Here is a 25,882-nt window from a genome sequence, read left to right as displayed (position 1 = left end):
TTTGGACACAAACTCTTGCTAAGTTGCTGAGAGCCTCACTAAATTAGTGAGGCTGGTCTCAAACTTGGTGATCCTCCTGTTTTCATCCTCCAAAGTACTGGGATTACAAACATGCAAATTCTGAGTTCTCACAGATACCTTTGGACTAGATAGACTGTTTTCTTTGTTTCTGGAGCACATGAAGGATTTTTATCTGTAGTCTCCTTTTCATAATAGTATGAAATGTGTCCTGTCACTTCTGAGGTCAATCTCAGGAGGACTGTGTCTGAACCACCAGTTAGTTGAGGCTAAGTATGATTATTTCATTGTGTGTGTGTAGGATTCTCATAGGTGTGTCTGCAAACATCATGTTATATTCTCTGTTGAGGATACATTTCTGGAATGATCCTGAGTCTTCCCATCATTTTTGGTCCACCCACAAGACCCCTGATATGTGCCTAAAACTCTTTAGTTTTTTGGGAAAAGATATTAGCAGTAGGCTCTGGGCCTAGATGTGAAAATGAGGAGTATCTGTGGGTCGAGGAAAACATCTTCTAGCCGGGCTTATGCTCTCCCTCCCTCTAGAAACATTCTCTGCTACTCAATTAAGCAGAACCAGCTACTCAGACCTCAGCTCCAACCTGCAGGCAGGTAGGATACATCTGCTTTTGTGTATACCCACACTCCTGCATGTGCTTTTGTGTACATACATCTCCTGATGGGTACAGACTCTCAGGGTGCAGTGATACTCAGGAGACTTCCAGCTGTTGTTCACTGGGGCTCCAAAGCTCTTTGCTCTGGAGCTGTAGAGACTAAATCCTCCTCATCAGTCTTTCTGACTAGCCCATCTACAGCAGTGCTGCCAAGGGCTCAGGGTTCTCAGTTCTGGAAGCTCCGCCAGGTGTTGTTTCCAAGACAACCTGGCATGTTACCAATTTTACCACTGGATTTATGATGAAATAGCACCCTTGTTTCTTTAATAAGGTTTATGTGTGTAAGGCAGCAAAGAATTTATTCAAGAGCTTTGGTGTCTGTGAGGATGATCTGAAACTGACCATCCTCCTCTTCAGGCTTGTTAGAGGAGACACTGGGTTTTCATGATGATCCAGTGTCTTTTGGTCATCTGGTCACCCACCTACGAAATAGGCTCCTAGAAACATCACTTCCAGATGGGCCTGATAGCATGGATCTTAACATTGGGTATGCAAATCCCCTCAGTGTAAAACAGGCAGTGAACGAGGAGTTCCATGTCCTCAATAGACAGAAGGAGGTGTAAAAGAGTACCCTGAGAAGCAGAATCTCGGGTGCCAAGAAGAGAATATTGGCCAGCTGCACACCTTCAAAAACTGTATGAAAACCAATAAACTTGATTTTAATGCATAGCACGGCTCTAAAGAATATAAGATAAAGCCAAGTATGATGGGGCATGCCTATAAACCCAGTACCATTAAGGTAGAGACAAGAGGATTGTAGGTTCACAGACAACCTCAGCAACTTAACAAGGTCCTCTGCAACTTAGTGAGACCCTGTTCCAGAATAAATAGGGCTAGGAGCAGAGCACAGAGACAAAAATACCTCTGGATACACACACACACACACACACACACACACACACACACACACACACTATCAAGGGACCAAAACTGAGAATCTAAAATAAGACCTGAGTAAATTATGTGGTTTTCCATAAAACTTAGAGACAGCCCTATGATACAATGTGATACGTCAATAAGAAAAAACAACATGAACCACTCTGGAAGTCTGAGTGGGTGAGAGATTGAAGAGCCCCGGGCTGCAGAAAAAGGGTGGAATAAGGAAGAAATGCTCACCAAGATAGAGAACGGGCTCTAAGACAGAAGTAAAATATGTAGAAGAAGAGAGTATTTGGATTACGGAGAATGGCTCAATTCACTGAGCTCCTGGTGCATTCTGGTGGCTCATCAATCATTTTTGTTTAGTGTGAGAAAAACCCTTTCCCTTTTTAGAGACTCAATTTCCCCATCTGGCTTCTAGTATCTTCCATACCCTTATGGTTTAGTCCCAGTTTCCTAAAAGAATGGCCCAAGATGAGAATCCTCATGAAAGTTATTCACCGAGAGAGTAAAATATATGCAGAAGTAAAGATGGTAGGATGAGAGAGAAGAAGGAGGCAAGGAAAATGTAATCTCCACTAGAGACGGACTGAAGCTGGTCCATTGGGAGCTCCAGGATATCAATTAGTCCCACACAGCTTTAGGATGCTAACAGTGTACAATCTCAGTCCAGAAAATGGGTACACCTGCTAGCAAACTGGATCTAAATGGGGTACAAACAGTATCCATGATGCTTTCTACCACCACAAAAGATAGAAAAGAGAGATCACAAGAGGCACAGCTGTTTCATTAAACCCAACAAACTCAGGTGTATGTCTGTGTCTGCCCCCAAGAAATAGAGTCAAAACACAAGCTCTGTTTTGGAACAATGGCCCAGGACCTTGCTTCTTGAAGGTCTTATTTTCTTTCTGCTCTTTTTCTCTGGCTCCTGCCAGGGCTTTGCCTCTTTGATCCCAAACTTGGTTCTCATTTCTGAATCAATTCGATGTTTGCTCCTCCAGGCTATGACTGGGCTAATTCCTTAAGTTTCCAGAGTCTCATGGGAAGAGATGAGCAGCCTTGTCCTCGGGCTCCCCAAACCTCATCCCGATCCTGGTTACTAATCAAGAGCAGCCCAGATAGTTACTCTCTAACACAAGTGGTAGACCAGATGAATTATCCAAAAGTTTCCAAGAAAAACTTCTTAGAACATTTCTCACCATCACACCTGTAAATTAGTATTTTACAGTCTTTTATTTCATGGACACCAAATGGCCAAGTATTGTTTTTACATTAAAAAGAGAAACTATTTTTAGCTCACAGAGGAAACGAGATGATATATGCTGCACTTGTCAACTGTCTTTTAAAATGTATGTAGCACACTGGAACTCATAAATATTTAAAAGGACTAAATAATTATCTGAAGCTCCCCAGTCCGCTTTTTAAAATTATCATTTCCACAGGGAGCCAGGGAGCATTTGTTCTTTGTCAACTGTCCAGACAAGATGATCATATTTGAAAACTTGTCCCTCCTGTTGGTGACTGTTTTTGTCATTTTTTTGACTCACTACCCAGCCTTACCCCCTCACTCATCCCCCTGCTGGTTTCAATGTCACCAGTTTGGCAAGTGTGCCAAAATAACTCCATCAGACTCTTCCAGATACTGGTTCCGACCTCCCTAGGAACCTTCTAGAGAGAGGTCATCGACAGGATGGAGAATAGACACTGAGGACAAGCTGTCTTCCCATGAGTTGTCCGGGATTCTTCTAAGCAAAGTAGCGTGATAATGCCCCAGCTACTTGGGCTATTCTAAGAATGTTTCTATAGGATAAAAAATTCCCCCTAATTAAAAAAATGATATCAATGTGAACTAAGAAAGAGCAGAGAAATTCTTAATTCTGTCTCTACCATCTACTAATTGTGTGGTTTTCATGGACTTACTATAAAGCAAGGCTCATTAATAGTTATCATACAGGCTTTTTGGGAGAATTAGGGCTAATATTGTAATCATCAGTTAAAATGTAAAGCATAGTACCTGATGCCTATTAGGAGCTCAATAATTGGTAGAGATTATGATTTTTTTGTCTATTTTTTTTTTTTTTTTTTTTTTTGGTGGTACTGGGGTTAGTGGAAGCCCTTCTACCTCCGGGATACACTCCCACGGGCTACACTCCTAGACCTATTTTTTAACTTTTTTATGTGGAAACAGGGTCTCTTAAGCCAGCGAGGCTGGCTCCAAACCAGTGTGATCCTCCTGTCTCTGCCTCCCAAGCGCGGGGATTACAAGCGTGCACCACCAAGCCCGGCTTTTTTTGTCTACTTTTTAAAGCAACATAGCTGGCCATAGAGGTCCATGCCTGTCGCTCCAGTACTTGAGAGACTGAGACAAAAGGATCGCAGGTTTGAAACCAGCCTCAGCAATGTAGTGAGCCTTTCAGCAACCTAAAGAAACCCTGTTTCAAAATTAAAAAGAAAAAGGGCAGAGTATATAGCTCAGAGGTAGAATGCTCCTGAATTCAATCCCCAGTACAAATAAATAAGTAAAGTAACATAGCAACTGAAATTATTCTAAAACTACCTTTAACTGAGCGTAGTGGTACATGCTTATAATCCCAGTACTTAGGAGTACAGCAGGTTCTCAGCCAGCCTCAGCAATTTAGCAAGATCATCTGCAGCTTAGTAAGACCCTGTTTCAAAATAAAAAATAAAAAAGAGGGTCAGAGATATATCTTGGAGATATAATGCCCTAGGGTTCAATCTCCAGTACCAAAAAATAAAATAAATAATTACAAAAATACCTTTCAATATATTTATAAGGTGTCACCCTCCTTAAGTGGCATTTTATTAAGGTTGCATTTCTTTGGTGATCCAATTTCAACATTATTAACATTGATAGTATTTTTAAGTCAAAGACATGGATGAACTGGGATCTTATAAAAATATGAAATGTTGATTGTCTCACCACCAACTATTGTTGGATTGCAATGCATAATGTTTTGTTTTATATCTGTTTTTGTGTCTTCTCTATTTCCACGTTACTACTCAGGCATGTGTTGTCTTGTAGCAGATTCTCCTCTGGGATCACTGCTTCCAAGTTGATGTGCGTTTATAAACCAAATCATCAAGCCTGGCAGAATTGCAAATATTCCGTTTCTGTTCCTGGTAATATGGAATATAATACATCATGAAAGTCCTATCAATAAAGACACCTAAAAATTGTATGAAAAATAATAAACATGATTACATATACATTATTTGGGGTACTAGGGGTTAAACCCAGGGCTATTTTACCTCCAAGCTACATCCCTTTAATTTTTTTTGAAACAGGGTCTTGCTAAGTTGTTGAGAGTCTCACTAAGTTGCTGAGGCTGGCCTTCAACTTGCAATCTTCCTGTCTCAGGCTCCCCGGTACTTGGATTGGAGGTATGCACAACCATGCCAGACATAAACATGATTTTAATGCCTAGCTAGGCTCCAGAGAATATAAGATAGATATCAAGGGACTAAGAACGAGGAAGAATCTAAAATCAGACGTGAGTAGGCACTAAGGTTTCAGATACTTTGTGGGTAATTGAAATATCAATATTTGAGAGAATTTTAAGTCATAGAGGAGTAAGATAAAATGACTTGGAAAAATACTAAGAACCCCATGAACCTGTGATGCTAAAAATGCTTGATCTTCATTAATGCCATCAACTAGATTTTTTAAATGGCACTTTAGAAACTTAAAAGAAACACGCATGTATTTTACTATGAATTCTGAATAAGAGGGAAAACTCCCCTCAAAATGTATAAACATAATGCTCCGCTAATGAGGGTTTAAGTTTGATATTTGCAATGTCCACATGGCCCAGGAAACCCTCAAGGTGATAAATTGAGACAACAGGTCACCCTCAGCTTGTAATGTTTCCAGATGACTAACCTGAAGCACTTATCTTAGACTGGGCTTTATTTAATTTTTGATTTTTGGGGTTTTTGTTTTGTTTTGTTTTTTTGGGGTTTTTTTTGGTGGCACTGGGGGTTGAACCCATGGGCTTTTCTACCTCCAGGTTGTACTTTATTTGGAAACAGGGTCTCACTAAGTTGCTGAGAGCCTCACTAAGTAGCTGAGGCTGGCTTTGAACCTGTGCAATCCTCCTGTCTCAGCCTCCCAAGTGCTGGGATTACAAGTGTGCGCCACCACATCCGGCTTACACTAGGTATTATAGCAAGCTGATCCTCTGGCATATAGTTCAGGGGCTACTCTTTGACTGGGTTGAGTGCCAGGTAAAGGAATCAGACTGGGAAGTAAGGACAGCTGCCAGTAAAAAGATGTGTTGCTGAAAAGTAGGGTATCTCATGGACTTCCTGCTCCTTCATGTAACTGTGGGACTCAGCCCAGCAGTCTAGAAGAATCGAAGGATCGGCTCTTTCTCCTAGCTCCCTATTCCATTTGCAGGTAGTGTGAACCTAAGACCAGGTGATGCTGGGCTGTGCTGATAGGAGGTCAGTAGGAGTCACAGGAGAGTAGATGAACACCATGGCGATGAGAAGAGGATGCAGTTCAGACAGAGAGTTTTTTTTTTTTTTTTGCGGGTCTGGGGATGGAACCCAGGGGCATTTGACCTCCGAGCTACACCCCCTGCCCTATTTTTTATTCTTTATTTTGAAACCAGGTCTCATTGAGTTGCAGAAGGCATCACTAAGTAGCTGAGGCTGTCTGTGAACCGTGATCCTCTAGGTCTCAGCCTCCCGAATGCTGGGATTACAAGCGTGAGCCACCACGCCCGGCTAGACAGAGAGTTTTTATTTTTTTATTTTTTATTGGTGCACTGTATTCATACATCATAGTGGGATACAAAAAAACTTTTGTAGACATACATGCACACATCGCCAGTCAACCCCCACCCGATCCCCACCCCATTCCCTTCCCATCCCTCCTTCCCATGCTTGACTTAGTGGTTGACATCTAGTATTATAGCAATTTATCCAAAATTAAAAATGATAATCTCACATAACAGTTTCATTAGACAGAGAGTTTTTGACGTGGAATGTAAGAGATATCTCCTAGACCAGGCTATGCAAGATTGTGACAGATAGAAGCCCATTGACTATACACTTGCAAAAACTTACATAACACAGAGAAGCAAAATTCTGTGGGCAAACAACAACTGAAAAGAATTCTGTCCTTAAATGGAAGCTGGGCTTAGCTTCCTTCCAAAGGTTGCAGGTTGGAAGAGTAACTTTACAGTGAAGACCCTTAGTGAGTCAATCAAGGTCCATCAGTAATAAGCCATGTCAGTGAGATGTGCCCATGATGGGGTGTGACAAGACTAGCACTTCACTACTCTTATCTTCCTCCCTAAAACCTATCATCCCAATTCAATCTTGAGAAAAATACATCCAAAATGAAGGACATTCCAAAAAGTACATGATGAGTTCTCTTCAAAACCATCACAGTAAAAACTGTCACCATGGAGAGGAGCCCAAGTCAATGTAATGACTAACTGTAACATGGTCTCCTCAAGGGAATCCGGGAACAGCAGAAATACATAGGTGAGAAAGTTTTGAAACCCAACTAAACCATGGTGTTTGGTTAAGAGCAATATACTAAGGTTGGTTCCTTAGTTGTGACAAATGCATTATAAATTATGAGATGATAAAATTAGGAAAACAAAGATATAAAATGAATGAGTAGAGGAGCATGCTGTGTTGATATGTAATTTTTCTGTAAACATTCAAAAAACTATTCTTCAATAAAACTTCTATTTAAAAAATGACTAGCATGTTGACTGATAAAGCTGGTACAAATTCAAAGTCTATGATCATGATTTGTCTTTCTTTCCTGGCTGCACGAAGGTGAAAAATAGGAGGAAGAGAACAATCTGTCAACAGCCAGGGCTCATTCAAGAGAAAGGTCAAAGCTGATCAGTGGTTCACCAAAAACAAGAGTTCATACAAGGAGGGTCTCTTTGGGAGGGAAAGCAGTCCAAGAGATAAGGGTTTTATGGTTTTTTTTTTTTTACACACATATATATATATTGATCAAATGAATTGAAAGAGTGAGAACTATTGTGCCCAAGCCAATGTTGCAGCTCCGGACTGAGTGCCCGGACTGCATCCCTAGCCTGGCTTGTTTGATTTTTTTTCCACAGTTAAATAAATGATCTTCCAAGTTCTGTTGACATCGGCCTGGGTGCAAGTACTATAAAATCCACGATCTTATATCAGAGAAGGAAGGTATAAATATGGAAACATGGGAAACTAGAATAAACTGTGGTCTTGCTCTCAGTGAAAGGAATTGATGTGAATGTGTGGCTTTTGAAATATATGGGAAGTAAGTATATATAGGGAAGTAAATAAAGATATATGTGTGTGTACAAATACACATAAATGTATGATTCATACACATCATCTATTTATATGTCACACACACACACACACACACACACACACACACACACACACACCTATATATAAAATAAAGTAACTGGGGGCTCTTAGAAAAAATGCTAACAGGCCTGGGCAGAGAAGACAAAAGATGAATTTGGAACATCTTGTGCCTGAAAGTAGGCACAAAGTATGATAGGTGAATGTCAAAAAATAAGATGCAGCTCAAGGGTCATTGGCCAAATATGAGGGAATACATCAAAATTATTTATGAGATGAATGGATTATAGTCCACTGAATAAAATAAGAGCCCATCAATCTATACTCATGTGAGCAGATAATAGGGGAAATTCAAGTAATAAATATAGAAGTAGAATTTCAAGTAATCAATATTAGAAGGAATAATGGAATTATAAAGTCAACACTTCCACAACAGTTATAATAAATATATTATGAATAAATACAACCATTATTTATAAATAGTTATTATAAATAAACATAACAACAGTTATAATAAATTAAGGCAAGATACATCCATAATGAGTAAAATTAAAATAAGAAAAATTGTACCCAATTTTAAAATCCCTCCTTATAAAACATGTATTAATCAAAAATGAGGAAGAAATAGTTATAAAATGGAAAGATTGGGCAAAGACCACCTTGCACAAGTGATCAATTGATCACCAGTGAAAGGGCGATCGATATGGTCTGGCACAGGAGAGTTTGTGCAAAGAATGTGTCATCAAGCCTGTACTGGTCTATCCTTCCTCCCCAGATGCACCCCCAGGTCAACATATGAGCAACCAATATTAGATAAAGCCAGACTGGGACACATTGCATGAAAAGATTCCCTCCAAGTCTTCAAAATCTTTAAGACTGTAGAGGTAAAGAACACCAAGGACTTGTTCTACATTGAAGGAGATAAAAGAAATAGGACTGAATGGGTCTGACATGAAATTTTTAATTGGATCCTGGTGCTAAAAACTAGATTATTGTGCTGGGCATGGTGGTGCACACTTGTAATCCCAGGCTGAGATGGGGAAGGTGAGACAGAAAGGTCACAAATTCAAGGCCAGCCTCAGCAAATTAGCAAGGTCTTCTACAACTTAGCAAGACCTTGTTTCAGAATAAAAATAAAACTTATTAAAAGGGCTGGAGTTGTAGCTCGGAAGTAGATCACTCCTGGGATCAACCTCCAGCACGCGCGCGTGCACACACACACACACACACACACACACACACATATTATCATAGCTTTCACTCCAAGCTATGGTGGAGTAACAGGGACCAGAGCTGCACACCTACTATAAACAAGTAGAAAACTATACACATTGTAAGAGGCAGTGGTTATCGGACAATAACCTGTTTTTTGGACTGTGGTCTCCAAAAATCTTTATCCATGCGGATCCTCCCTCTCTTTAAAGAACACTTTCTAATGGATAAGAAATGGGAAGAAAAATATTGAGAAAATTAAGAAAGAACTCAATTATAGAACAGTTGGATACCTAATAAGTATATGTATATATGTATATGATTACGAGAAGGTACTTCACAAAAAAATTTAAAGAAGATGATAATATATGGTTATATTAGCATCACTCAGATGGACAATAGAACAAAAATAAGAAACAATCCCCTGCCAGACATAATGGTGCATGCCTGTTATTTCAGTACTCGGGAGGCTGAGACAGGAGGACCGCACAGATTCAAAGCCAGCCTCAGAAACTTAGTGAGATCCTGTTTAAAAATAAAAAATAAAAAGGGCTGGGGTGTATCTCAGAGGTAAAATACCTCTTGCTTTAATCCCCAGAACCAGAAAAAGAAGGATAAGAAGCAATTTTCCATATACCAAAATGTCTAAAAATTGATAATTTAAATTTGATAAGAATTTGAAACAAGAGGATATGTCTCAATAATGACATCTCACTTCAAGCCTTTTGGAAAACAATGGCATTATCACTGAACATAACATATAGCCTAACTATCCACAGAAAAAATTTATATATACGTGTATGTATATACATGTATATAATGTACATGTACAAGAATATTTATAGCATGATTAATCATAATAGCCAAACACTAGTAGCCATACAACTATTCATCCATTCCAAATGATAAATATGATTGAACATTATATAATAAAATCTGTCAAACTCCCAGTAAATATTAAATGATAAATTATCCCCAAAATATAATTTTGAATCAAATAAGGCAAACATAAATAATTCCACGCAGTATCATTCCATTTATACACATTTTAAAAACAAAAAAAAAAACTAATAACAAAATTAGATACTGGAACACTGATAAGGCTTGTAGAGGAGGGAGTGTACTCTTTGTATTATATATTGATGCAAAGAAAGTTTTAAAAGGGTGTTTGGTTCAATTTCGAATAAAGAAAAATGGGACAAGCATCCTCCAATATGTTAGTGAGGAATAAATTTATGGTGCATAACTAATATGGAATAATAGCTAGTCATTTAAACACCCTGATACTAAGAAAAAGCACTGAAGTAGAAAATATGAAAAGTTATATAATATTCATAATGTGATTCTACTGTTCCCCCAAAAAGTTTACAACCATGACTCCTCTTCGAATTTCTTTTGGACAGTAAAAGTAACTTCCTTTACCAGCTCAAATAGCCTTTTCTGAAATTACTCAGCCCTCTGAGTCAGCTCAGAAACATGGTTTTTCCCTGATTGAAGTCAGTTGCTCATATGAGTAATGCTCATTCTAACCAGAAAAGTGTGCCTTTCTTGACTTAACCTAGAAAATCATTCCACAAAATAATTAAACTAATCTTTTTTATATAATTTGGGAAAACATGTTGCAAAATACCCAAGATACTTTCTAATACTTTGGTGATTTGAGATGCTATTAAACCTTCTTCTCTGGTCCTGAATATATAATATGGAACAAAACACAGCCTAACAGAGTGTCTAATCTCAGTTTTGCACCAAGAGTTTACACTTTTAATGCTACAGAAGTGAAATCATTGGTTATAGACTAATTATCAAACTTTCGTGGGCCTGGTTTTATCTCAGTGGCAATGGCATGCAAACTTCAGAAAACAAAACATAATGGTTATATCTATGTGGAATAAAATTATATAGATGTATGCGTCTTCTTTCATGTAAAAGAGCATAAGGAAGCAATGGAGCCCTTCCAGTTTCTGGTAGAGGACAATAGGAGACACTGCTTGCAAATTAGATGGTGGAAAAGGTGTTTGGGACTTGACTCCATTGCTCCCTACCTGTCCTTCTGTGGGTTAGCAGTAGCGGTGTCCTCTATCATGAAAGGCTACTACGAAAGCTCTCTATTCTGCTCTGTCCCCAGCTTTCAGCTTACCTAAGAACACAGAACCTTCCAGAAATTATTTTTAAAAACCAAGCTTGAGCACCAGAGAGATCCAGAAATAATCTGAGTTTGTAGAGCCACAGAGAGAGGAATCACCCTCCCTCCTCTTACGCAGCCTCAGTCATTTTCCATCCAGTAATAACCATGTTGAAAGAGAAGTGAAAGTGGATGGCTATACATGTTCTCTAAGAAATGTAAAGTATATGGAAATATATATAATAGCAGCCAAAGGTCATGGTGATGTCGACCTAACTGAGAATTATCTAATGTGGATGAAGAAAGATTTTAAAATATACTGTGGGTCATTTTTAGGAGAATGTAAAAGGTAAGAGGAAAAAACTAAGATATATACGGGTAGCAAGTGACCTGTAGTTCCGTAGAGCCAAGCTCCTGGCTTGTGTTCTTCCAAAGAGGAAGAAGGCAGAAATCTTAGATCAGTTAAGGAAAAGTGCTACATATATTATTAAAAATCTATGTGTTCCAACAAGCAGAATCAGAACTAAAAGATGGATTCTCTTAGAATCTAAATAAAGAGCTAGATGGAAAGAAAACACAGGGGTCAGTGTGAACGGGGAACAAACTTTGGCTTTTTGTTTTTCTTTTACACAAATCATCTATCTCATATAAAGAGTGGATCTTTAAAAAGACTTTCCCAAGCCAGACATGGTGGCACATGCCTGAAATTCTAGTACTTGGGGAGGCTGAGAGAGGATTGCAGGTTCAAGGTCAGCCTCAGCAATTTAATGAGATCCTATTCCAAAATAAGAAATAAAAAGAGCTAGGGGTATAACTCAAATGCCTCTGACTTCAATCCTCAGTACCAAAATAAATAAATAAATAAATACATAAATAAATAAATAAATGTCCGCAAGGACATAAATAAATGTTCTTGGCAAGGACCAAAATAAGGAATTGTCTTGCTCCTTGCTTAAAATGCCTGCTTTTATTTTTATCCCACAGTGATGTTGGTTTTAGCCACTTATTCCTTTTCCCTCTCAATGCTGGGGAGTTAAGTGATCCAGAGGTCCTGAGGGAATTTTGCCCAAGTACCTCCATCTGTCCTGGTCTCTGAAGAGATTCAGAGGTGGTGAGTTAAACTCAAGTTTTTCTGCCTCACTAACATTTTTTTTTCTTGGCATTTCAAATTGGTTTCAACATTAAGCATTACTCTAAATATTGCCTCCTGGCCCCAGGCGTCCCGGGGAGAATGCATCACACTGCCTGTGAGGCACTAGCTCCCAGGGGCTTCTGACTGCCAATCACGCAGAAAGATAGATCTCCAGTATTCTTTGGGGGTTTGCTTAGCTCTGCCTGGGGATGCAGAAAGAGCAGAACTGGAAATCCAAACACTAATCTGTTCTCCAAAGAATTCTATCATATCATTTTTTTCTTCTGTAATCCAAAAACCAAGTTTTTAAAATCATTAAAAGAATTTTTTTCTAAGTTTTGGAAGTAAAATATGTGGATCAGAGAAAATCAAGGAAACAAATATGTATATAAGAAAATAAACATAAGCCTAATATGCGGGCACTAGCATGGGTATTAACATGTTTCTTTTACTTAACGTGTTTAGTCATTAACATGTTTCTTTTCATTTGTTCATCTATTTAATCTACTTTTATATATATACATATATATGTATGTGTGTATATATATACATATATATGTGTGTGTATGTATATATATATGTGTGTATGTGTATATATATATATATATATATATATTAATGTTGCTACCATTTATTTAAGGCATAGGCTAGGACTCTTTTAAAGAGATCAGCCATCTGCTCTTCCTCTCCATTTCCAGCTCAGGGGTGTGTGTGTGTGTGTGTGTGTGTGTGTGTGTGTGTGTGTGTGTTGATGTTTGACTTGCTTGACTCTTATTTTAGCCCCGTGAGGCTATTGCTACCTCTACCATGGTTTTCTCTTTAACATATCTGTTTTAGATGCCTCGAACCCTGCCTTTATTTCCTGATATTAAGTTCCAAAGTCCTTCTCAAAACCCTTACAAAAGACTGCATAATTTGACAATAAAATCAACTCCATTTCTGAGCATCCCCATTCCTGACTTCCCTATTTTGTGTCGGTTCTGGTAGAATTACTCTCAGTTTAAAGTAATCATCCCACTGGATGTCTGTAATACCTGTATTTGGGAGGTGGAGATAGGAGGATCACAGGTTTAATGACAACCTCAGCCAGTAGTGAGACTCTCATCAACCTAGCAAGCCCCTACTTCTAAATAAAAATAAAATAAAACTGGAGGAGGCGGACCTCAGAGGTACAATGTCCCTGGGTTCAATCCCTAGAGACATCAAAATAAAAGCTAAAAGTAATAATTCCTTCTGGCTTCTATTATTCCTGGTGCATGTGCTGATCCATGGGTGTGCCTGTGACACCGCCCCTTGTGGTCCTACAGCTTGCCTGACCTTCCTAGGATGCCCATGCCCTGTTTCAAAATCCAAATGGCACTGCCAGCGCTTACTTTATCACCCAAATCAGATCTGTGTGAAGTTATTGGTAACTCCTTCCTAGGCCTTCAATCTCAACACACAACCCAAAATCCTCTGAGTCTAACTCTTCAACCACGCTGAATTCATCTTTCGATCTTTTTCTTCAGTATCACCGTGGTCTCGGTGCTGCTTCTGTTTCCCATTCCAACAAAATTAATACATTCCAACCAAAGCCTTCCAGTTGAATATTTTCCCTCTAACCCAGCTCTTCTGTCTCAGACAGAGCCTCTGAAAATACAAGCCAACCCCAAGCTCACTGCCCCTAGAGATGATTATACCAGCATTTAGAAAGTCTCGGCAGGTTGCTCTCTTCCAGGGTTGCTTTCTGTTTGTATTCTTTGAGTATCTCAGATGCATGATATAGCAGTAGTTCTCAAAGTGTGGTCCAAAGATCTGCAGCATCACTATCACCTAGCAACTGGGAAGAGATGTAAGGTTGGAGGTCCCATTTCAGATCTCTGGCCGGTGAATATCAATATCATTTTACAACTATAAAGAAATTCTTAGCACTCTGAGGATTAGAAGATTAGTAGTAGTGGTATTCAAAGATTATTATTTACTTCATTTAGATAATTAACATATTAGTAATTAGGTTATTATTAGTAGTAGATTATTTTTATCATTATACTGATATTTCTATTATTACCTTCATTTGACAGGAGAATTATATAATTGGTTGTTTGTGAAGTGTACCAGGCCCTTCTATATGCTGCCATTGGGTATCAACATTGGTTGAACAATGAGAAAACATTTAAGAACTATATTACAGTTTTAGCCATAATCTAGTAAATATATATCTTAGAATTGACCCAAGAAAAATATATGCGCACTCAAAAGATGTTCCAGGAAGACCTTCTTATAATAGCAACAAATAAGCAGAATAAATGTCTAATAAACTATTGTGTATTCAGATTAATAAATACTATCCAGCTATTGTAATCAAATGAAGTTCATTTCTGTATTTTTATGGGTAAAGCTCTTCAGTATATATACTCTTTATTAAAAATCAAGCTATAGTACCTTAAAGCTTATAATTTTTTTGTAAGTTTTGTACAATATAGCTACAAAAGTAATTATATGTCTATAATATATATCATATATGACATATCAGATGATCTCAGCACCCCGGAGTATTTCCACTTCAGTTCTTTCCTCTATTGAGGTTGATCTGTTAAGGTTTAATTTATATACAGTAAAATTTATAGTCTGAAACATAAAGCTCAATGACATTTTACAAATGCATTTGCCTATGTAGCCACCACCCAGGTCAAGACATAGATCAAGATATTTCTCTCATGCCAGAATGTTTCTCTCTGTCTTTCTGTTAAGTCCCTCCACACCCAATGAATGAGTCACTTTTTGGACTTCTATCCTCATGGATTAATTTTTGCCTCAAGTTTGAATCTCATACAAATGGAATCATACAACTGGTACTCCTGTGGGTATAGCCTGTTTACTCCACATAATGCACTTGAAATTCACCAATGTGGTTTCAGATGTCAGTAGATCCTCCTTTTTATCACAGAATAGTGTCCCATTGGGGAAGTGTAGGACCATTTGTTTAGCCATTATCCTGTTGATGGACATTTGGGTCGTTTCTAGGTTTTTTTTGTTTTCTGAAGCTTCATTAATTTTTGCCAGCAAGACATCCCATCTGTTTTACTGTCATACTCCTTCCTACTAGTCCTGTGCACATGTATCCCTCTTAAGACTCCACCCAAGCCCCCAAGCCTTGCCTGACCACAGAAAATCCCATTGCTACCTTTTTTCATTTGCCCCACCCCAAATAATTTAACTTTCAAAAACACTTTAAAGAAAAATTATTCGGACATCGGAAGTCTCTGTTGGTATTAAGGAAGGCTTTCCCGGGACAGCTCCTCGGTCTAGATAGAAAACCAGAACATAGGAAGGACAGTGTCCTCTCATTCCCAGCATGCATCACAATGTGTGCTGCATGCAGTATTTATTAAACGCTAAAATTTTAACTTTCTATAGCCTTCCCAACAGCTCAATAGTGTTATATTTACAACTCGTATCCACAGAGAGCATCATGAATCAGGGGCGTGCTAGGAGCCACATGCTCACATCTCGGTTCCTTTGCCAGTTTCCCATCTAATGAACGAGGAGCCACATATAGCAAGCCACATCACAACCCAGAGACTCAGTTGCAGCATATGAAAAATGAGAGCACTAACTCTTACCGATGAAAAGTTTAGGTAAGGCCTCATACCTTGCAGAGTGCCAGGAACCCAGAGGATGTGTAATAAATTAACTACTCATTATTATCTCATTTAACTTTATGTAAATTCATTAAGTCCCCCTCCTTTCTGCAGGTTTGGTAGCATTTCTATCACTGTTCTCTACCCCTTGTTTATTTGCTTGTTTCCCATCTTTTCTCGTTAATATGCAAGTTTCTTGAGGATAGGTATTTGGCCTCATTTGTTAAGGGTTGTATTTCCATCCCTAGAAGGATGTTTGGTGGCCTTCAGAAGATTTCCAATATACATCTATTGAATGCATCAGTTAATTAATATAGTCTTTATCTAGTTCTGGATGAGACTGTGGCTTAAAGCTATAAGCTCACCTTACAAGTTCTATGGTTCTGAGGCTGACCCTTCATTTCCCTACCTAGGATGATATATCTCTGTTTTAATTTCACCAGTGAGGGAGACCCCAGTAATCAGCTAAACAGTCTACCTGGCGATTGGTAGTTCTGATTTTAGGAAGTTTTTCCTTCTCCTAAGCTGACAGTCCTGTGTGAAATGACATCTCACAGTCGAAGGGGACCTCAGGTAAAAATCCCTATGCCTGAGCACCCAGCAGTGCCTATTTGCCTGGGATGTCACGCTGGAGGCAGAATTTAATTCAGATGAGAAGTGACACCCACATCCTGGTGCCTTAGCTACCAGCAAAAGGCTGGTGACAACTTCCATTACACAGAAGGGTGAGCCAGGTGTCCCAGAAAAACCCGAGCTCCTCGAATCCCATCTACCTAATTAGATTTTCTCTGCAGAGTTAGCTGGATCCCTTCCTCCTCCATGTCAAGCCCTGAATACTGCCTTAAAAATGTGCTACTTCAGTGCCGCAGTTCTGTCAAAAAAGAGCAGAAGTTGGGGATCATAGAGCAACAGGAGCCAGGTGAGAAGAGGGTGGAGGGAAGAGGATCTGGATTCAGGAGAGGGGGAAGTGACTGTGAAAATACACCCACTTCCATGTTAACAGAATATATTTTGTCTCAAAGCACTGATTCATAGGAAGTGTTTAACCTCGTTACGCTCATCGTTGAGATATATTGGGGAAAATACTCTTTCCAGCTCGTGCCAGAGGCTGAAGGATGCTCAGATGTTTGACTGTGGGAAATCTTTAAGTGACACAGTTGTTGTGAACTCTAGACATCTTGGCCTTCTTTCTCTTCTTGCTTCTGAGAATTGTATGCCAGAGCTTGGAGAGGTAGGAATTGTAGGCACTGCAGGCATGGCTCCATAAAATGATGAGAAGCTATGACAGCAAAGAAGCTTTGAGATGCTCAAGGGAATGACTGCGTTTATCTCCAAGTCTTCACCAATGACATCACTAACATTGAAATTGTGTGAGTGTGTGTGTGCGTATTGGAACAACCACAGAGCAAGTGTAATTTAGAGCAAAATTAAATTCTGCTGAGTTCAGAGCAAAAGTGATATTCTTGTGTTTAGCCTTTCGTTTCACCTGAAGAGAGAAATGTGATGCACTACTGCCCCCCTAATTCTAATCCAGAAGCCCAGACACATCATGTGACAAGGAGAAATCAAGTCTGAAATGGAGAAGACTCTTGACATCTGAGCCTTTATAAGAATGCCCTCAGTATGCAGAGTCCGTGGTGTGGGTACAGTAAGCACAAGGTGGAGCTCTACTTCCTCTCGGTCAGTCCCAATGAGCAAACACTTTTCTGTTTTGATATACTTTCATTGGTACGTTATTATTACACATCATAATGAGGTTCCAAGTGATAGGAACATACATGAACACAATACTTGGGGTGTTTCCCTCTTCATCCCCACCCCTTCTATCCACCTAAGGTGTAAGGGCTTCTGTAGGATGTTTGAGGGTGGAGGCTTGGGCAGAGGATATCAGAGGGGCAGAATTGTGTAGGGACAGGAGCGACCTTCCAGGAGTGAACCTTGGTTGCCAGAGTGATGCCCTAGGAGCTACAGAAGCACAGGGAGATTGGGGGCACGAAGGTACAGAGAGGAGTATTCTGTGGGAGGTCACTCAGAACATGCTCACTGAAAGCATCTCCTGATTCCTCTTCCTGCTCCTGGCAGATGAGGTGAGGGTCTGCTGGAAGAGGTGGCATTTGGGGGATACTGGGCTGAGAGAGAAAAATATGAACCTGAGCCTGAGGGGAACAGAGGCAAGTAGAGTAAGCCATGTTTAGTCTCCCCTGAGCCTTGGTCTTTGGCTGAATCTTGTTTTATCTTTCATTATCCGTAAGCATCTAAGTTTTGAAGTCCTCAATCCCCTCAGCTGCTCTCACCCTCATCCTTTTATTAAAGTTCATGTGGTGTGTGTGTGTGTGTGTGTGTGTGTGTGTGTGTGTGTGTTACAAGAAATGGAACCCAGGGGCCATTCTATCTCTGAGCTAAACTCCCAGCCTTATTTTATTTAGAAACAGGGTTTTGCTGAGCGTCTTACTAAGTTGTTGCAACTGGCTTCAAACCTATCATCCTTCTGTCTCAGCTACTGGTATTATAGGTATGCACCACCATGCCTAGCTTCTTATTTTTAAGAATCGCTTTGGCGATGGGTCTTTTGCTTCTCCACATCAAATTTATGACTGATTTTTCTAGATCTGTCAAGAATGACATTGATATTTTGATAGAGAATGCATTGACTCTGTACATCATTCTTGGTAGATTGGCCATTTTGATAATGTTTATCTTCCCTATCCAAGAGCAAAGGAGATTTTTATTTTAGGTATTGGGGGTTGAAACCAGAGGCATTATACCTCCAAAGTCCAGCCCTATTTTTTACTCTTTATTTTGAAATAGAGTCTCTTAGTTTGGATGGTCTCACTAAGTAGCTGAGGCTGGCTGTATCCAACCTGAGATTCCCTGTCTCAGTCTCCCAAGTACTGAGATTATAAGTGTACTCCACTTCCTTAGCTGATTTTTCCATGTTTTAAGATATTCTTTTATCTCCTTGGTTAGGTTATTCCTAGGTATTTTAATTTATTGGTTTTGAGCTTATTGCAAACAGAATTGTTCTCTGGGTTTCTTTCTCAGTGGATTCATGGTTGGCATATAAAAAAAGTTATTGAATTTCTAGATTGAATTTTTTATCCCATTAATTAGCTAAATTTGTTAATCAGCTCCGGTAGTCTTTAGTTGAGTTTTATGGATCTTCTAGATATAGGATCAGGAAAATGGAAGGACTTGGAAAACATTGTTAAGTGAGATTATCAAGTCACAGAAGGTGAAGGAACATATGTTTTCCTTAATATGTGGAAGATAAGGAATAGTAAGTATACCAGAGGGACTCCAGATGATGGAGGAGAAACCTGAGTGGAGGCAGGGAGGTAGTTTAGACAGGGAGAGTGAGGATCAATGATGGAACTGCTACCCTTGGCTTTATGTACTTATGTGAGAATGCCAATGTCAATCTCAGTACACTGTATGGATAAGGAAGGGCTGGGGAGGAAGCCTGGCCAAAGCCCATGAAGGGCTGTGGTCATGGATATCACTAGCAATATGAAGTAAGACTGTAATGCAGCAATGAAAGTATATTAAAATAAACATATAAAATAGAAACAATCCCTACCCTAGAATGCTGATGTAAACTCAATTTAAAGCATCACTTTTATCCCATGTAAAGAAGCTATTAATCTTGTTCCGGTCCTGTGTTGAGCAGGACCAGAGTCTTCTAAAGACTCTGAGGTTGCAGAAGTGGAGAAAAATTGATGGTGAAGAAAAGCAGGGGGGCAGGGGGCGCAGAACATTAGATAGAGAGAAGGAAGAATTCTTTGAAAGAAAAAAGAGCAGAATATAAAAGTAAGAGGGCTGTTGACTTTTCTACTTTGACAAGGATCAGTTCCACATTTCCATTTTTGGAAAACGAAGCTCTTCAGACTTTAAGTTACCTATCATAAGCCGCAATGCAAGGCTTTCTCTTTGCAGCTGTATCAGTATCAAATGTCAAGTTCATCTCCTGGCACTTACGCATAGCAAGTCATTACCAAGGCGATACCACACACCCACACATGCTATAATAATGGATTACCATTTTTTAATTGATGCGGTGTCATCTTTGCATATTATCTTCCATTTTTCTTCATGGAGAAAGACTGAGAATTCATTATATTTGGAACTAAAATGCTTTTCATAATAGAAATGTATTGCTTAAAGGGAATACACATATTTCTCTTATGGTTAAAGGGGGAGAATAATAGGAAGAAGGATCCCATGATGAGAACAGAGTATGTATATTGAAATCCTTACCTGTATGTGGCATTGGCAAGTCCTGTGGACATCTCTGAGTCTCTGGAACTTCACACAGAGCGTGACAGTCCCACATGATCCGCTCCACTGTGGTGTAGATTACAAAGAGAATTAATGGGAAACGGGCTCATAGCAAATTCTCAAGAAAGGCTAGGTTTTCCCAATCCTCTATACACACTTACTGAAGTCTTTGAACTGTGAATAGAATAAAAAATAAGGCAAACATTTCTGTAGCCTCAAATCTTAATCTGTGCAGATATATTTTCTAATGAAAGGTTTTCAGGGACAAGTTAAAAAAAACACAAATAGTGCACCTCAAAATGACATATAATTACAATACACCAAATAAAAGAATATAAAAATACAAATAGAATAGAAAAAAAAGAAGTGAAGCAAAGTGTTCTTCCCCAAATACAAGTACCCTAAAGTTATGAAGAAAACAGGCTCATGTAATCCCTTCAAGACAACTTTTTGTGCATATATTGGTGAATGCATGTTTATGAATATGTAGACTATCATTCATATCTAAACAAAAGTTCATAATGTAGTGTCTTCTGATTTGTGTCGTTGTACTTAATAATATACATGAGATATATTTCCATTCCAACATATATAGATCTTCATAAATGTTAATATTTATAAAAAGCAAAAGATACGTATTTACATCTAACCTGTATTTGTTGGGCCATTATCTAGTGAAGAATGCACTGTGTGTTTTCTTCTGTTTTTTATCACGAATGAATCTCTGGAGTGTACTTGAGTTCTACTAACTTGGCCACCTTTCTCAGATATAAATCTAAAGACTGAAATAGCTTAATCCAAAGATGATGTTTCATTTTTCTTAGAAAATAAAGTTTATACTTTTCCAATAATAATGTTTCCAAATTTAAAGTGTCTGCCAGTTGAAAAGATAAAAGCAGCCATCTAATTTCTACTTTTACCTAAATGTTCTTAGGAGTATCTTTGAGCACATTTTTACTTACTTCATTATTTGTACTTATTGAGATATAAACTATGCAGATGATATATTTTTCTTATTGTAGTCATTTTTCATATTTTCCTGAGATTCTATCAAACTATGAAAAATTAAAAAATAGAACTACTTTTCCATTTCTTTTTTGTTCTTTGTATTGTTATTCACATGAGAAATTCAAAGTTTTGATGTATGTTTAGTATTATTTAATTTACAGTATACTAAGTTTGAGTCCTATAACAATGTTTTGACTAGCTCAGTATGTAAACTCAGTCCTGCTTAATTTGAACAATTTACAAATTATTTTTAAGTTACATTTTTTCTAACTGAAAGAGTGGTGTGGGGGGGTATAAGAAACAAAGTAGACGTATAATTTTTAAAAAGGCTGCTACAAACAATCTGAAAATCAGAAAGAATTTTAGGAAATAAAATCAATGAACAATTATTGTTTTTTGGCAAGTTCGATGACATTCTATTTACTTAAGTTTTGTGGTATAACTGTATATGTGTACGTAACTCAGCAGAATTTTTTATAAATATGACTATTTTTACTTAGTTTGTAAAAAAATACTGTAATACTTGATTCTTAAATATATAACATTTTATTCTTTCTTTCTGTGATTGTTTACCTATAAGAATTTTCTTAAAAAGATACTTTTAAAAAAATTGATATCAACAATATATTCTATTTCCCTATGACACGCGATCATGGTTAGTTATATTTATTTATATCTTTATCAGCCATCACACAGTTACATATAGTGGAAACCAATACCATGATTTGAAGCAAAGAGCTACTGAAAACCAGGAGTTCAAGTCCAGCATAGTGGCACATGCTTATAATCCCAGTTCTTGGGAGGCTAAGTTAATAGGTTAATGGATTCCAAGCCAGCCTCAGCAACTTAGTAAGATTCTCAGCAACCTAAAGAGACCTTGTTTCAATAAAGATGGTGGTGCATTCTTGTAATCTAAGTATTCTGGAGGCTGAGACTGATGGTCATGGTTTGTGGACAGCTTCAGCTACTTAGTGAGGCCCTCTGCAACTTAGTGAGACCCTGTTTCAAAATAAAGAATAAAAAATAGGGCAGGGGGTGTAGCTCGGAGGTTGAATGCCCCTGGGTTTCATCCCCACACCCATAAAAAAATACTTGGGGGGGTGGTGTTGGGATGTATCTAGAATGCCCAATCACCTGTACCACTAAAACAAAATCAAGCCAGCAAACAAAGCCTCTCGAAAAAAACGGGAACCAATTTATGTCATTTGCAGAAAATGAATGGAAACAGATAATATTAGGCTAAGTGAAATTAGCCAGTCTCTGAAAATGAATATTTGTATGATTTCTCTCATATTAAGAAGCTAGAGAGAAATTGGGTAACAGAAGAGACCTTAGATAAAGGGGTAGAGTTTCCAATGCAGTAAAGAACAGGGTTTAAGGGAAGGAGTAGGAGAGAAGGAGACCTAATGAAGGTAACTCTTTAAATAATAAGATAGCTGGGTATGATGGTGCACACTTGTATTCCCAGTACTTGGGAGGCTGAGACAGGAGGATTACAAGTTCACAGCCAGCCTCAGCTACTTAGTGAGGCCCTCCTAAACTTAGTGAGACCCCGTTTCAAAAATAAAAAATAGAACTGGGAGTATAGCTCAGAAATAGAACACCCTTAGGTCCAATCCCCCTCACAAAAATAATAAAATAATGCCATATACATATCTTGGTTACAGGTTTGTGGCAAAGGAGGGAGTGGAGTGGATCCCGAGGGAACACGCTGAGTGATGTGTGCATGTATGTTCTATCACTCTATATACCTCATTATGATGAACAATTCCAATTCAACAATAAAGATATATTTAAAAATACATGCAAAATATAAATAAATAAAGGAAAAGAGAAAGAAAGAGGCATTAATCCCAGGTTGGGCCAAGACCTACCGGAACTGTGAAGATCCAGCTCATCAAAGTAGCTGCTACTTTAGTTACACTAGGAAGCTGGAAAATAAACCTCTGTCGCCACTGCAGGCTCTGGGTCACACCACCTGAGCAGGGGCCTTTGGACCAGTGAGCTGTTTCCACACTTAAGGGGTTCAGCAAGTCACCATAGATGCTGAGCCTGGATCAAATTTCTTGTTATGGCACGTGAAAAACTGAATATTTCACTCCTCCTATCCTTATCTAATTCCTTTTGGCTTGTCATGTTTATTATTGTTGTTATCATTAGTATATTTCTGTGATTGCTGCTTCTATTAATGTGTTCCATAACTTATTTTTTGTAGATATGTCTCTGTTAGGCAGAAGATATTAGCTGAACTTTCAAAATTTTTCCCATAGTGCTGGGGACTGAGTTCAGGTCCTCCAGGCTAAGCAAGTGCTCTACTACCATGCTACATCCTCATCCTCTTTTACTTTATTTTTGGATAGAGTCCTGCCAAGTTACCCAGGCTGGCCTCAAATTTGGAATCCTCCTTCTCAGCTTCCTCAGTAACTGGGAGTGCCTGAATTACAAGCATTCGACACTGCACCAAGCTTGATCTTTTTAAAACTATAAGAAGATAAGTACATCTTTCTTCACAGCTTTCTTGATTGTCTGCCTCTGGAATTTTGTTCTTTTTACTTTAATATTGTCAGAGTTCCTATATTTACTCCCTATAACCATGTTCCCCAAAGCAATTTATCCTTTGTTCTATACTTGAGAAAATTCAGTGCTCACTGGCAGTTCTTTCCCCATCTTTTTACCTTTCATATCCAATTTATGTATCTTTTGTTGTCAAGTTCTTTTCACAGAGATCGCTTGATCCTTTTCAATAGAATAGCCAGAAGATATGCCTGAGCAAAGACACAAAGAAACCACAGATGTTCTCCAAACACGAAAAAACTTCTTTTCAATCAAACACTACCAACCAATAAGTTTTGAAACAGTTATTATTATTACTATTAATACATATTGCTGCACTGTAGTCATACATCTTAATGGGGTACGAGATGGTGGAGGAATACATGCATACATCACTCATTTAGCCTTTCCCCAATTCCCTCCCTCTCCCTCCTTCTCATGTTTGGCTTAGTGATTGACTTTGATATATTTGTGAATGTACATCATGTACATTAGGGAATTTCCCTCTATAATTATTATTATTTTCTTTTTTTTTCTTGTGCTATCGTGATAGAATCTGCTTATTACCTACACCAAAGTTTATTCTGATCTTTCTTACTATCAATGCAATCTATATTTAGAATATATTCTTATGAAGAAAAATGCATTTTTTTTATTTTACTTGCAACTGAGTATATTCATGTGATGTTCTGGCCAATGAGATGTAACTGGAAGTTTAATGTGGAATTTTAGGATGAGCTGTAAAGGGAAGCTTAATGAGGAATTTAAGGAAGTGCTCATAAAAAGTCAAATCAGCTAAAGATACTCTTTTTTTTCTTTCTTTTAATACTTGTATTGCTGCATTATAATTATACATCATACTAAGGTTCAAATTTACAGTTCTAATTTATAATACATACATGCAAACAGGATTTCTCAGTGTGTTTCTTTTCTTTAATTCTGTATTGGTGCATTTTATACACCGTGTGGTATATAAAATTATTGGTGGTGTATTTATACACCGTGTGTTTCTTTTCAAACCCCACCCTGCTACCCACCATACCAATCGATACCTTCATACAGGTATATGGTTTAGGTAATCTTTTCTGATCTAACCTTTGTATACATTTCTAGCATCGTTACTTACCATTTTCCTTCAAATATTCTTTTCTACACCAAACACAGAACAAAAATACCTTTGATGATATCACCATCAATCTTACTATTATCTGTGGAGACAGGTGGGTAGCAAAGTGGGACCTGAAAGGAAATGTACCAAGACTTGTGTGCATTTTTTTTTATAGATTTAAACCTCAGTATGATGTATAATTTCTTTTTTTTGTGTGTGGTACTAGGGGTGGAACCCAGGGGCATTCTACCTCTGAACTACACCTCCAGTCCTATTTTTTATTCTTTATTTTGAAACAGGATCTCACTTTGTTGCAAAGGGCCTCACTAAGTAGCTGAGGTTGCCCTTAAACCTTGATCCTCCTGTCTCAGCCTCCCAAATTCTGGGAGTACAAGTGTGTGCCGCCACACTCAGCTTATCACGTATAATTTCAATGCACCAGTAAAAGTAAGAAATAAAATAAAATAGTAACTGCATGTAGTAAAAAAATAATAATAAAGAGAGCAATAACTATTGGCTGAAAAAAGAGCCTCTGTGGACACTAGCATGAAATGATGAGAGAAAAGGGTGAAGGAAAGACATATTAAATAGGGCGGGTCCTTCATTACAGGTTCTGATATTGTTTCTGAGAGTGATAGGCAGAGAATTCATGATGGGACCTACGGCAAGTGCGCAAAATCTTGAGCAGTGGTTGTTAAGCTCCATTGGGCATCAGAATCAACTAGAGGGCCCAACTCCTAGTTTGTAACTCAGTATATATAATTTCCACAAGTTCTCAGGTGTCACTATTGCATGACACATTGAGAACCACTGATCTAGAATAATACGCTGAGAAATATCAAAGAATTTTCCCAGCAGATAGAATCTGAAAGGGCGAAGGCATGGGGTTGGTGATACTGTATACCCAGCAGGTACACTTTCTAAAATACA

This window comes from Muscardinus avellanarius, assembly GCF_963383645.1.
Source record: "Muscardinus avellanarius genome assembly, chromosome: 18".
In the NCBI taxonomy this organism is placed as follows: Eukaryota; Metazoa; Chordata; class Mammalia; order Rodentia; family Gliridae; genus Muscardinus; species Muscardinus avellanarius.
Note: the sequence above shows the minus strand (reverse complement) of the source record.